The sequence below is a fragment of the Odocoileus virginianus genome, unplaced genomic scaffold (assembly GCF_023699985.2).
Source record: "Odocoileus virginianus isolate 20LAN1187 ecotype Illinois unplaced genomic scaffold, Ovbor_1.2 Unplaced_Contig_15, whole genome shotgun sequence".
NCBI classification, from domain to species: Eukaryota; Metazoa; Chordata; class Mammalia; order Artiodactyla; family Cervidae; genus Odocoileus; species Odocoileus virginianus.
The window spans coordinates 1108153-1122670 of record NW_027224332.1 but is presented as its reverse complement, the minus strand read 5'-3'; positions in this window follow the sequence as shown (position 1 = coordinate 1122670).

Below are 14518 nucleotides of genomic sequence, written 5' to 3'. Positions count from 1 at the left end.
GAGGGTACAGCAGGAACCACCTTAGAAGAGCCAAGACAGGTGGACATCAAGAGTGACCAATGAATGATAGCACAAGTGAGGTCAGTGCCTCGTTAGAGATCACCCACAGGTGAGAGAGGAGAGGCTTTATGAAAGCAGCGATGACTAAGCCAGGTTCAAGGAAACATAATATTCAAGTTTTAACAGTGTTTATTCCTAGACTTATGTTGAGAGTGAATCATTCAACATTGCTTAAAGGAAAACATGGCCTGTGTTAGAGTGGTCACTTTCTGATGACAAAAGGCAGAGGTATAGATCCAGATTGTGATAAGGTGAAAGGTGTTCCTTTGTATCTTATTAACTTGATGTTGAAAGACATGTTGTGACAAACATACAGAAAGTAAACTGTTTTGAATGTTAAATATCAGAGGAGATAATAAATAAAGGTTTTAATGAAGGAGAAAGAAAAAAGTCAGCTTTGCTGTGTGATTTACAGATTTTGTAGAATGGTACTTATGCCACCTTGCATAGATTAGGAAGATGTGTATTTTCACTCAATCTTTATAAAGTGGAGATAGATGGTGGTGGGTGGAACTGAGATGAGAGGATTAACAAAAAACCTTGAGGGCTTCCCTGGTGGCTCAGTGGTAAAGAATCCAACTGCCAATGCAGGAGACGCAGGTTCAATCCCACATGCTGTGTGGCAACTAAGGCCCTATGCCACAATTATTGAAGCCTGAGTGCCCTAGAGCCTGTGTCCTGAAACAAGAAGTCACCACAAGGAGAAGGCTGCACACCACAACAAATAGTAGCTCCCACTCACTGTAACTAAAAAGCCCATGCATGAATGAAGGCCCGGCACAGCCAAAGAGAAATAAATTTTTTTAAAAAAGAAAAAACTTTTTGAGTATGTTATTTCCAGTACAAACTTAAAAGTCTCTCACATTTGCACATAATACAGTAATAACTACAGTAATTTTCACTCAATCTTTATAAAGTGGAGATAGATGGTGGTGGGTGGAACTGAGACGAGAGGATTAACAAAAAAACTTGAGGGCTTCCCTGGTGGCTCAGTGGTAAAGAATCCAACTGCCAATGCAGGAGACGCAGGTTCAATCCCACATGCTGTGTGGCAACTAAGGCCCTATGCCACAATTATTGAAGCCTGAGTGCCCTAGAGCCTGTGTCCTGAAACAAGAAGTCACTACAAGGAGAAGGCTGCACACCACAACAAATAGTAGCTCCCACTCACTGCAACTAAAAAGCCCATGCATGAATGAAGGCCCGGCACAGCCAAAGAGAAATAAATTTTTTTAAAAAAGAAAAAACTTTTTGAGTATGTTATTTCCAGTACAAACTTAAAAGTCTCTCACATTTGCACATAATACAGTAATAACTACAGTAATAACTCTCTTCTAAAGAAAATGATTCTGTTTATCGGAGATCAAAAAGGAAGCAGCTCAGAATTTAAATTTTATTTTGTATTGCTTCTTTGCAATTTCCAGGAGGCGCTAGTGGTAAATAATCCACCTGTCAGTGTAGGAGACGCAAGAGACAGGTTCAGTCCTTGGGTCAGGAAGATCCCCTGGAGTGCGAAATGGCAACTCGTTCCATTTCTGGAAAAATTCCATGGACTGAGGAGCTTGGCATGCTATAGTCCATGGGGCCACAAAGAGTCAGACACGACAGCATATTTGGCAGTTTCAAGGAAACATGTTACTATGGCAAGAGCCCTGAAATGGGAATCACTGGACTTGGGATGAAAATCTGTTTCTGAACTTGAGCAAGGTTTCATTTCATTTCAACTCTAAGACTCAGCTTCCTCCACTGTAAAATGAGAATGTTTGTGTGTGCCCCATCCATCTTTCTAGGCTATCATACAAATCAAAATACAACCTATTTTAGGGAATCCTGTATATTAAGCATTTTTAGTGTCCCACACAATATGCTTATGAACTTCCTGTGTCGTGTCATTTTCTCCTCGCAGTGACACTACCTGTGAGTTTCCAGAACTGTTCCATCATATAGATGAGGAAACCATGGTTTAGGGATTTTGTCGGTTGTCCAAGGTCACACATCAAAGAGATTGACAGAGCTAGTATCTGAACCCAAGTTTGTGTGCCTATAGAGACAGAACTGTTATCTCCTACATTATGCTGCCACTTGTATATCACATATGAGCCAGAAAATACACGTGAAAGCACATCACAGGCAAGGAAATACTGTCCAGGACTATTTTTATCTTTCAGCAATGATTATATTGTGAATGAGGATGAAGACAAGAGATGACAGTGACATTACCTACCCCCACAAACAACTGTTCATTTTATTCATCCATTATAACCACACTTCTCATTCTCTTTGTAACAAGTATGAGGGCAGGTGCATTCAGATACAAATAACAGAAAAGCCTGACACCATCAGGGCACTTATTGTTCGTTAAAAAAGAAGTCTGGAATCAAACAATCCTAGTTTAGACCAGCAATTTCACAACCTGAAGGCTCTGTGTACCCTCTCTTCCCTACTCATGCTCACATAATGGATATTGCAATTACCAGCATCACAATCTAATGAGACTTTTTTTTTTTTCCCTGCAAAACTGAGAAACCGACAGCTGGCCAGGGCAATGAATGAGCGCTCCTCATATGTTTCTCTCCTTTTCAGCAATGAAAAGAAATGTGTTGCAAGTGGAAATAGCCATGGACAGTACACTTCCCTTGGATCTCACTGACTAGAACTGGATTTCAATGTATCAGGATGAGCCAGGCTAGGATCCGGTACCAAGGAAGCCGTGAAATCTCAGTGGCTTAACAGTACAGGTTTCTTTCTTGCTCATCTCACAATTTAGGAGGGCCGGGGACCCTCCTTCGTTTTATAGTTACAGTACCTGGAACACGAGGCCTCCCATGTCAAAGAAGCGGGGTAAGAGTGATGAAAGCTACCACACCATCTCATAACTGTGCCAGACCGGAAGTGACACACTCTGCTCACATTCCTATTGGTCAGATCTTGGTTCCACTGCCCCTCCTCCTGCAAGGTGTCTGCCAAGAATGGTCCAGCAAAGCAGATGTGAAGAACAGGTTAGAACTGTGTGCCCCTTGTGGGCCTCCCAGGTGGTTCAGTGGTGAAGAATACACCTGCCAATGCAGGAGATGCAGGAATTGCAAGTTCGATCCCTGAGTGGGGAAGATCCTATGGAGAAGGAAATGGCAACCTGCTCCAGTATTCTTACCTGGAGAATCCCATGGACAGAGGAGCCTGGCAGGGCTACAGTCCATGGGGTCGCAAAGAGTTGAACACGACTGAGTGACTGCGCACACACACAAATGTGGTGAAACTGCACACCTCCAACGGGACTTGAACCCGCAGCCTTCCAATCGAAACTATGCAACTAGTTTCAGGACTTACTGAAGCTCAGGTTCTTTATGTCTCCACATGGGAAGGAATTCAGTGAGGCAAGGTGATAGGTAAGAAGTAGCCTTGTTAATATCCTCTGTAAAGAGGTTACAGGAAAATGTGGCTGGAGAGGACGGCCATGTCTCGGGTCTTGGGTGAGTTTCTGGGACAGGTGCCAAGTGAGAGTCCTTGGTTTGGCAGAGGACAGAATTCACAAGTGAGCCAGAGTAATGGGAAAGCAGGCTGACGGAGATAAACGTTCCACAGGCAGAATGCGGCCCTCTCAGGAGGGAAGAGGGGCCCCGGGGGAACACCCATCATGGAGTGCAGGCCACCTGGGGAGGTGAGAATAGGGGGTGGGGGCTGGAGGGTGGTGGGTACTTGGGGTGGTTAGTTTTTATGCGCTGCTTAATTTCATAGGCTAATGAGTGGGAAGGTTATTCCAGTTATCTTGGAGAAGGGGCAGGAATTTCCCAGAATTGGGCCACTGCCCACTTTTTGGCCTTTTCTGGTTGGCCTGGGACCTGTCATGGCACCTGTGGTACTGTTATTAGCAGATGTCAGTGTATTACAATATGCGTATAATGAGGCTTAAGGGTTGTTGGAAGCCACGTCTTCTTCCATCTTGGGCATGATCGGTTTTAACCAGTTTAATGGCTGTGTCATTTTTTTTAAAGGTTGTGCTCTGCCCCCTTTCCTCTTGTCTTATTGGCCACCCCTAGATTTTGGAGAAGAAGTGGCTGGGGAATGGCACCTGGGTGGCAGCCTGTCACTCCCTCTCACCCACCATCTCATGCCCTCACCAGGCCAGCAACCCTGGTTAAAGATAAGGTAGGAAATGTTCTCTGAGCTTCCATGATTCCTACATCACCCTCTTCCACAGTCTTTTCCTCTCAATATTATAATAATTTTCCCTTTGCCTGTCACTCTCTCCCTTCATCCATGCCACCGCCCAATAGACTATAAGCTTCTTAAGACCCAAAGATTGTCTTCACTTTTCATCTCTGGTGCCTAGGCAGGGTCTGGCACAAAGCAGGTGCTCAACAGACGTTTTTAGAGCAATTGAATGAGGGTCCATTTGAAACAGTGATTTCAGTCATATGACTGTCTTTAAGAAATACCTGGCTCTTTAGAATTTTTAATAGAGTCATTGAGGAACAAGAAGTATGATTCACCCTTTAAATAAACATGGGTGCAAAAAGAGACCATATAGCAAACTTCAGGAATGTGACCATAAAACAAGTAAATATTTGATCAGTGACATCAATGTGTATAAAACATTTCTTTAAGGAAACTCACTTTTGGAAATCCACTTAGAATATCTTAAGTCTGGCTTTGGCATTTTAACCAAAACTATATCTCCAAGAATGGGCATTTCCATGTCCAGAGGAGGTGTCAGAGTGATAATGAATGAGGCAGGAGGTAAAAAAATTTAGGGTAGTTTGATGTATAGTTTTTAAGAACTTTAATTAAAGGAGCCTTTAATTAAAGAGGCACTTAATCAGCAGGTATTTTCAGAAAAGATTTTTCTGAGTTTGCAGGAAGTAGGCAAGAGCCACTGTGACTTCTGTGCTCCCACGAGTGGATGAGCTGCCTGAAACAGAGCCAGTTCAGAGAAGAGAGTCAGGAGGCTGACAGACACCCAGATAAGTTGTTTGGGTCCCTGGATCCTGTGTGCCTAAAGCTGGATCCATGTACTGGCCTTTCTGCTTACCTGAATCAGAAAATGGCTTTTCCCTTCTCTTTCCCACCCCACATTTGGCCTCCTCTTCCTCCTTCTTCTCTTTGTTTAATTTTGAGTTGAATTTCCAACCAAGACTCCTGACAGTATATTCTCTGGTCTCAGTTCTCTTTTCTTTAAAAAAAAATTTTTAATGTATTTATTTATTTTTGGCTGTGTTGGGTGGTCTTTGCTGTGTGTGGGCTTTCTCTAGTTGTGATTCATGAGTTTCTCATTGCAGTGCCTTTTCTTGTTGCAGTAGCTGCAGTACATGGGCTTAGCTGTTCCATGGCATGTGGGATCTTTCTGGAGCAGGGATCAAACCTGTGTCCCCTGCACTGGCAGGCGTCTCAACCCCTGGGCCACCGGGGAAGTCCTGGTCTCAGTTTTCTTAGCTATAAGATGGGGACACAAATAGTAAAGTGCTGCTCACCTCCCACAAGGGATTTTCTGAGATTTACATGAGTCAATCATATCAAGTGCTTGTCAGTAAAAGCTATGATTTTTTTTTATTTTTATTATTTTTTTTAAAACTATGATTTTTTAACAATTTAGAAAAGACTGAATTCAGAAATCTCAGCTCCTCACTACCATCCCCAAAAGAAGGAAAGAGACTGCTCCATGCATAAAAGTATAGAGAATAGATTCCTAAGTTGTGAGAAAAGAGAACGCACTGTGTCAGCAACTTCAACCAGGAGCTGCTCTTTCTTAGTTCTCTGGTAGCAGGCCCCACCCCCACTTCCCTCCTCATGCACTCTCACACACCCTTACTCCCTCAGGGTCCCCTTCAATGCCAGGTGACACCAGGCCCTGGGGAAACTCTCTGTTGGCAATTGTTAGAAATAGCAGAAGTTTCAAGAGAGGAAGAAAAAGTGGAGGTGACATGGTTGGCAGGACAGAACTGGCTGATTTTGCAACACAACTTGGAGAGAGGGAAAGTAAACTAGGAGAAAGTTGGCAAGGCCTTACAGCCCTGTTCCTGCCGTGGCTGTAGAAAGGAAGGACTTGGGGCCTGCACTCAGCCAATGCTCAGGTAAGGCTGAGCATTCTCCCAGAGAGCTGGGACTCTGATGAAGCCAGGTCAGAGAGCTCTGAGATTAAGAAATAAACCTTAGTACAGGAGGAGCAAAATTCACATACAAACCTACTCTGCTGGATTAAACAGAACAGGTGTTAATGTAGCTCGCAAGATCTCTGAAGTGGGTCCAGAGAATTGGTTTTGGAGACTTCCCAGTCTGGACAGATGTCATGCTCAGCTCCCACTGTTGGTGCTGGTCACTGGGTGTTGGAACCCCCACCATAGTGCCCTAAACCCTCACTTCAGAATGAATTCTCTGCAGCCCCAGCTTCCACATGTCCTGTCCTAGAGGTCAAGTCAGTCATGGGGTGTCTGATTGGGCTCAACCTAGGATACAGTCTTGCTGCAAGGGAGCTGAGAAAGCTGGTATCAGCCTCTGACCTTGGGGAGGCAGGACCCACAATGCGGGAAATTTTCCAATTACAGGATGGGGTTCAAAAGGGCAGCCATCAGGTAGGTATATATCCCCCAACAGCATTTCCGTACTGTGTGTGTATATGTGCACATGCATATACATGTGTGAAATAGACATAAGATCTGTCTCATGGTCTCTTTTCCACAGTGTCTTCATCCTTAAAAATCCAAAGAACCATCATTCAAGCCCCTGACCACAGCAGAAGCCCAGTCTCCTCATTTGACTGAATTCAGACCACAGCTCCAAGTACTGTCTGATCCCCACTTCTCCTTGTGGTTCTGTTCCTTCAGGTCATTATTGCCCCCCACTCCCCACCTCAGATGTGGACCCAGGGCTCTCTATTCCCCCCACTCTCTGAAATGAAGAGCTGATATGCTCCTCAGAGACACACCAGGCCCCTAGGGACAGCACTTTCTCCTAATGCATCTCCTGTATCATCACTGGGCTATGATTTGTCATATCCTCTCTCCTCAGGACTCAGTTCTGGTTTCCCTCTGCAGAAGCAAGGGTCCATTAAAGCAGCCTCAGAGATGAATTCAGCTACCAAAACTAAGCTGCAAAGATGGAAGTCATTATTTTAAGCATTGGATCTTATCCCAGATGGAACCCTGTTCCGGGGGAGAGAGCTGAGGAACTGCTCTAGTGAGTTTCTCCTTTAGAAAAGCCCAGAAACCAAACTAAGATCAACACCCCAGATCAGTCCCTGCTCCACACTCCAGGTGACCGAGTCTGTTAGGAACCCACAGTTCTGGACAAAGGGAGGTGAAATGCTGGGTGGGGACTGATTCGCATGTTCCTCGACTCTTCCATGTCTACCTTCCCCCTTCAGTGACATTTATGTAGTTGCCTCACCCTCCACCCCAGTTCATTTCTGTCCTCAGTGCTTGTCTGTTGAATGACCAATCAGCTCCTGTGTGCATGCATACTGCTTGAGTCTCTTGGGAGTGCCGGCTACTAGCCCCATCTGTCTCCATGACATTCACCCAGGGGTCGGTCCCATATTTATCTATGTTTTGTAAATTCCCCACAGACTTAAGACAGGGACTGTATATAATTTGCTATGGCATCCTCAACGACTGGCAGAGTGCCTGTTAGTATTTTTGAATGGAAAGAAGAAAAGATGGATTGATGGATGGATGGACACCTGAGCTTTGAGGGACCATAGTCAGATGCCATGAGGGGGCAGTGTGGAGCAGTTTTAAAAGTATTCCCCAGCTCTGCCACCAGACCCTCGCTGGCAGCTAGGTTTCTAGAACTTGTTTTGTTTAATATTTTCATTTGTGAGACAAGAAGCTGAGTCTGTGGAAGGTGATGGCTGTGCCTGAGGGCAGGCAGCTCCTGAACTGGGCTCCTGGGTGGGTCCAGCACTCTGTCCGTTATCAGTTCAGTTGCTCAGTCGTGTCCGACTCTTTGCGACCCCATGAATCACAGCACGCCAGGCCTCCCTGTCCATCACAAACTCCCGGAGTTTACTCAAACTCATGCCCATCGAGTCGGTGATGCCATCCAGCCATCTCATCCTCTGTCGTCCCCTTCTCCTCCTGCCCCCAATCCCTCCCAGCATCAGGGTCTTTTCCAATGAGTCAGCTCTTCTCATGAGGTGGCCAAAGTATTGGAGTTTCAGCTTCAGCATCAGTCCTTCCAATGAACACCCAGGACTGATCTCCTTCAGGATGGACTGGTTGGATCTCCTTGCAGTCCAAGGGATATATCCATTATAGTGTGCCCCATAAACCAGCTCCCTAGGCTCTGGGGAGCCCCTTTCATTACCCCCTGGAGCCCTTCCTGAAAGGCTACCCATCAGCCTCAGAACCAGCATCCAGCCTGGGAGGCCGCCAGCCGTATGACCAGACATTTCCTGACAACCTTCATTACTGGGCTTTCGGCTGCTTGTGCCTAGATTCCCCAGAGTCTGCACCTCCCCAGGAGTGGCAGAAACCCCCAGGCCTGGGTTTCTGGCCACTTAAGTGGGTTGTAACTTCATGGTTCCTGGAGAGGAATTCTAGAAGATTCCATCAAGTTCGATACTGCAACTGCCTATCTCTACTCTGAGTGGGACCTGGTGTTGCCTCAAAACTCCATGGCTCCAAGAAGAGCCCGTCTAAGAGCCCGTCCAAGGTCACTGGGATGGCAGTCAGGAACCTGGGTCTGCTCCATTGGGCCTAACCAACCATAGAAGCTGGACCCTCTCCCCTTGCCCTGCTGGGCCCTGGCACTGCCTCATGTGAAAAATGAGAGACTACACTACCTGCCCTGGATAATTGTCCTTAGGAGGAGATCAGAGCATGAATACGAGAGGGTCTTTAATGCGGAGGTCTTTTCTTGGATAAATTCATGCATCCTTATTATTGTCATGGTCTGGACTGCTGAGCCTGGACTGAGTTTTCCTGGAGGCCTGGAGCAGAAGTTCCTGGTGTTTGGGACCTCAGAGGTCAGGATAATATTTTCTATTATAAATCTTAACAAGTCTCATAGGTTTTTGTTTTTGTTTTTCTTTTTTCTCCAAAGGAAGAAGTAAGTGATTTTAAATATTTAGTCCATTTAAAAAATGTATTTATTTATGTATTTTGACTGTGCTGGGTCTTCACTGCTGTGTGCAAGCTTTCTCTGGTTGTGGCGAGTGGGGGCTACTCTAGTTGCTGTGTGCAGGCTTCATGTTGCAGTGGCTTCTCTCGTCCTGGGGCCCTGTCGGCCTCTGGAGTGTGGGCTCCGTAGTTCTGGTGCACAGACTTAGTTGTCCTGAGGCATGTGGAATCTTTCCCAACCAGGGCTCGAGCCCGTCGTGTCCCCTGTATTGGCAGGAGGATTCTTAACCGCTGGACCATCAGGGAAGTCCTCATAGGATTTTTACATAGGTCAACCTTTTTACATAGGATTGTTTCTTCTAAAGGTGCTTTGTCCTAAAAGAAAAAGAAGCTTAGCATTAAAGTGAGCAGAACATAATTTTACAATTAAAAGTGGACATATTTAGCTTTGAGAAAAACTTGTTTAGTTGCTAAGTCGTGTCTGGCTCTTTTGCAACCCTATGGACTATAGCCTGCTAGGCTCCTCTGTCTATGGGATTTCCCAGGCAAGAATACTGGAGCAGGTTGCCATTTCTTTCTCCAGGGGATTTTCCCAACCCAGGGATCAAACCTGAGTCTTCTGCATTGGCAGGTGAATTCTTTATCATTGAGCTACTAGGGAAACCCCTGATGAAAAACTACATGGCCTATATTTTTCTTGTTTCACTTTAGACCAGTGGAAAGGGAAGCAAGGATGGATATCTGAGAGCCATTGCTGGAGGGTATGTGTGGTTGGGTGTGTCCCCCACCTGCAGCCAAGCTCTAGGCAGGAAGAGGTGTGTCATGGGGCAGCCATGTGCATTGGAGGAACTGAAGTATAAAGCAGGAAAATAATGTTCCAGGAAATTTTTAAAATGCATATTACAAATTCATGGATGTACCCTGACCCCCAATTTGTAAAGTACTGTATGCCTACAGTCAGCCTCAGATGCATAGAAAAAACACTGGAAATCTACACAGCAAAATTTCACAGGGTTATCTCTGAGTTATTTCTTATATTTGTTTATGTTTATTTTCTCTGAATTATTTCTTATATTTTCCAGATCTTACTGTTTTATAATCAGAAACATAGAAGGAATAAAGAAGTTTTTTGTTTTTGTTTTTTTAAAGTGATGCAAGAGGAATCTTGCAATATACTGTGTCAGACCTTGGCCAACAGTCTCCTCGGGATACACAGAATTTCAATAAAGCCACATCTTGGATTGCAGAAGGCTCTTTTGGGATGGTGATGGTATCATCCACCCCTCATCTTCACATTTCTAGAGCCTGGTCTGGTGCCTGGCATGTGGTAAGGATGGAACCACCAGTGTGTGTTAAGTGGAGCAGTTTTCTTCCTAGACCGGCCAGTGTGGCTCCTCAGGGAGAGGGGGCCCCAGAGAAAAGCTGCCACTTACGTAGAAATGGACCTTATCTGAATTGCTTTTGTTTCTGAGTACAAAAATTTGTAGTTGTGGCTTTTCCTTGGAAGAATGGAGCCGGGTGATCACCAAATTCCTTTTGTGAGTTTAAGGTCCTATCTTAGAGGCAATCTGGTTGCCATTAAAATAAAGACCACCTTTAAACAACAAGGTTTGGGGAGGGCAGATCCTCCGAGGTTAGCCGTCTTGGCGACAGCACTAGGAATTAATTCTGGCCAATTCAAGCAGGAAAGAAATGTATTGAAAAGGCTCCTGGTACCTCCCAGTTCAGACAGGAGGACTATAGCCAGCTGATAAAATGGGCAGGACCAGGAGCAGTCAATGAAGGAACCACTACTGAGGCCACTGGGCCCCGCCTCCTGGGCAAGCTTCTGTTTTCTAGTGGTTTCAAGTCTTGGCAGGTTCACCGCAGGGTGCAGAACATGGAATCTGGAGCCAGACGGGCTGGTTTCAGACCGCACTTATGAGGACCTTATTGAGCAAATTATGAGCAAATTTGCTTATGAGCAAACTTATGAGCAAATTCCATTACTTCTCTAGGCTTCTGTTTCCACATCTGTAAAATGGGCTTTTAAAAGTTCCCACTTGCATGCCTTATCTTTGCCATAATATGAAACAATTTTTTCCCAAAGTTAGTGGCTTCGAACAACAATGAACATGTATTATCTCTCAGTTTCTGTGGTTCATGGATTCAGTAGCAGCTTATCTGGGTGACTCCGCCATAAGGCTTCTCTAGAGGTTTGGTCAGATATGGGCCAGGGCCACAGTGACCTGAAGGCTCAGCTGGGGCTGGAAGCGCTGTTTCCAGAGTGACTCTCTCACCTGGCTGACACGGTGGTGCTGGATGTGGGCTGCACTTTATCCCTCAGTGGGCTGCTTGAGTGTCCTAACAACATGGTGGTTGCTTTTCCCCCAGAGCAAGTGATGCCAGAGAGAGAGCAAGACAGAGGTCATATGCTTTTAATGACCTCACTGGTGAAATAGTATTACTTCTGCTACATCCATTCATTAGGCAGAAAGTTAGTCCAACTCACATGCAAGGGGAGAAGAACTAGGTTCCACTTTTTGAAGGGAGGAGTGTCAAAAAATTTGCAGCCATATTTTATAAACACCACACTACCTCACAGGATTGTTATGAAGATTAAATGGCTTAATACAAATAAGTGCTTAAAACAGTGCCTGGGTCATGGTAGTCCCCATGTGTACATATGTGTTGATTGCTCTTAATATCGTTACTGCTTCTATTATTATTATTGTCCCCGGTCCTCCCCCGACCCCCAGCTCCGCCCCCTGCTCCTCACTGTCCTTTCTCCTCAAAGTTACCTCAGAGGTGAGGCTGACCCCTCCTGGAGTTGTTGGCTCCTAAGACGCCCTCAGGAAGCAGTGGCTTCCTCATGACTGGCCTCACCCTCTTCGTTTGCCTCAGGAAACCAAGTGTCGTCACACTAGGTTTCCAACAACAGAGGTCAGGCCGGCGCCAGCCCCTCGTTATCCGTCTCAGTCCTCACAGTTGCTACAAGGCTGGCCCCTACTCTCCTCTCTTCCTCTGCTCAGGCGAGATTCCTGCAACGGTGAGCTCGATCACAGCCCCCAGGCAACTGGTGGGCTTGATGGGACACACTCCCGTCCAGTCAGCGCCCCCAGTGTGATAGGTGTGGGGGGGCAGCTCTGAGGGCCGAAGCAGAGACCACCACCAAGTGGGAGAGTCAGGGAGACGAGCGCTTCCAGCACAAGCCTGCAACCACCAGGCTGTTCCCTGCCGAGGGCACCCCGAGGGGTGTATATGGTGGCGGAAACCCAGCCAGCCCTCCTCCCTGAGCTCCGAGCCATGGCTGTATCCACCTTGCCTCTTCCTAGTGTCTGCTCACTTTTCTAATTTTGCTACAGCATGGCATGCATTTGTTGTGGTTGGGCCACCAGGTCTGGTTGACAGATGCCTGCCCTGGGCCTTTAGTATGCAAATACTTCATGACCAGGTGCTGATCACTTGTCTCACTTGGACTTAGCTTTTCATCTTCCACATTCTACTTGGGCTTCTCTGTTTTGGCTAATAGGTATGACATGGACAGGGGTGATTACAGGCCCGAGGCACGTGAAAACTCTTAATATTTACTTGGAATGGTGTGGCTGTCATGTCCTCCACTTTGCATGTACCCAAAGGCCACTCGATGCCCTGGCTGCTTGGCAACTCATGGGCCTCCTTGAAGAAGTAGCATGAGGTGGCCTTCCCTGCACCCTACCAGCCTAGCTGGGGTGGTTACTCAGCTGTGAATGCTCAGGGCAATGGGACCTGCAGTCTAAACACCTTGGTAAGATGGGAGGATCAGAGGCAGGAGGTAAACCTTAAATCTCTACACAGGAATAAGTGCCCTTTGCCTTCTGCTCCAGAATAGATCCTAATTGTGCAAGGAGATATTCTGGACTTTGCAAGAACTTATGTTTCAAACCTGATAGACATAGGTCTATAGATAAAGAGATGATACACAGACTGGCTACGGAGAAGTTTGGGGAGGAAACTGCAGCCAGAAAGCATTTTCATGCAAACCTTATAAAGTTTTTCCAGAGGAAAATTAAGAAAACCCCCACACACAAAAAGTCCCCACCTCTTGTTTGGTTAAAAATATAAATAGGCACAGGAGTCACCCCTCAATTTGACCTTCCATTTATTTCAGAAACTAGACCACCCATATTTATATTTGGTGGATCCTCATCTCCATTCCTACCATTTTATCTAAGAGAGGAAGAAGGAAAGAAACACGATGCTAACAGTGACCCTGAGCAGTGAATACAGCTGTCACAACCAGGGCTCACCTCTCTGTGGTTTCCTACCATCTTGTCTATGAGGAATAGGTGCTGTCAGTGTGCCGGGGGGACTCTGTACCTGGCCCCCCAGAACAAGGGGGTTTTGCAGCTGTGGACACCTGAGGCCACAGCACGAAGTTGAGCCTCACCAGTGGGCTGGTGAAAGGGGTTAGAGTTCATGATGAAGCTCCTACCAGGAAAAGAATCACAATTCTGGCTTTTGCTGCAAGGTGGGACTTCACAACGGAAGCCAACAGTAAGCAGTAGAGTGTGCCGAGGCCTCAAGAGGACGCAGCCTCTGGCCCAGGGTTTCTCAGCCTCAGCGCCGTCGGTCCTTGGGGCTAGACAAGTCTTTGCTGCAGGGCTGTCCTGTGCCCTGCAGGATGTTTGGCAGCAGCCCTGGCCTCTCCCCTACCCACTGGATGCCACAACAACCCCCTAGGGTGACAAGCAAAAAATGTCTCCAGACGTTACCAAATGTCTCTGTGGCCATGTGCTTGCACGCACATAAAACCTACCTCCCGCCCTCGCCCCAGTTAAGAAGCACTGCTCTAGTGGTTAAGAGCAGGGGCCCTGGAACCAGACAACCAGATTGCTTAGATTCAAATACCAGTGCCTGCAACCCGTAGGAGCACTAAATGAGTTAAAAAATGTAACAGTGTGCTGCCACATACTTAATCTTCCAAATCAGAGCAATTTCATATTGGAAGAGGGTTCTAATAATAATCTCATGACCCGAGACTGTCCCAGCAAACAGGGATGTGTGGTCAGCCTGTAAGTCCACACAGAGTGTTGAGCAGAGCCTGACCCAGTGTCCCGTGAACATCTACTGTGCTAAGTGCATTACAGGTGGGAACTTCACTTGATTCCCCCCAAACCTATAAGATGGTACTTTTATTCTGCCATTTGGAATAAAGCTAAAATAATTTGCCCAAGGTCACACAGTAAGTAGCAGAGTCAGGATTCTGGTTCCAGCAAGCAAGTTTTCAAGCTTGTGTTCTTAACCACTGCCCATGTGTGCTTGGGGAGTCCTGGAAACACAGTACTACTCAACATTCACCGAACTCCACATGGACTACTAGCTCTGGGTTGTTCAGTTTCAACATCAAACTCATTGACAAATCTGGGTCTTTAGGGATTACTGTG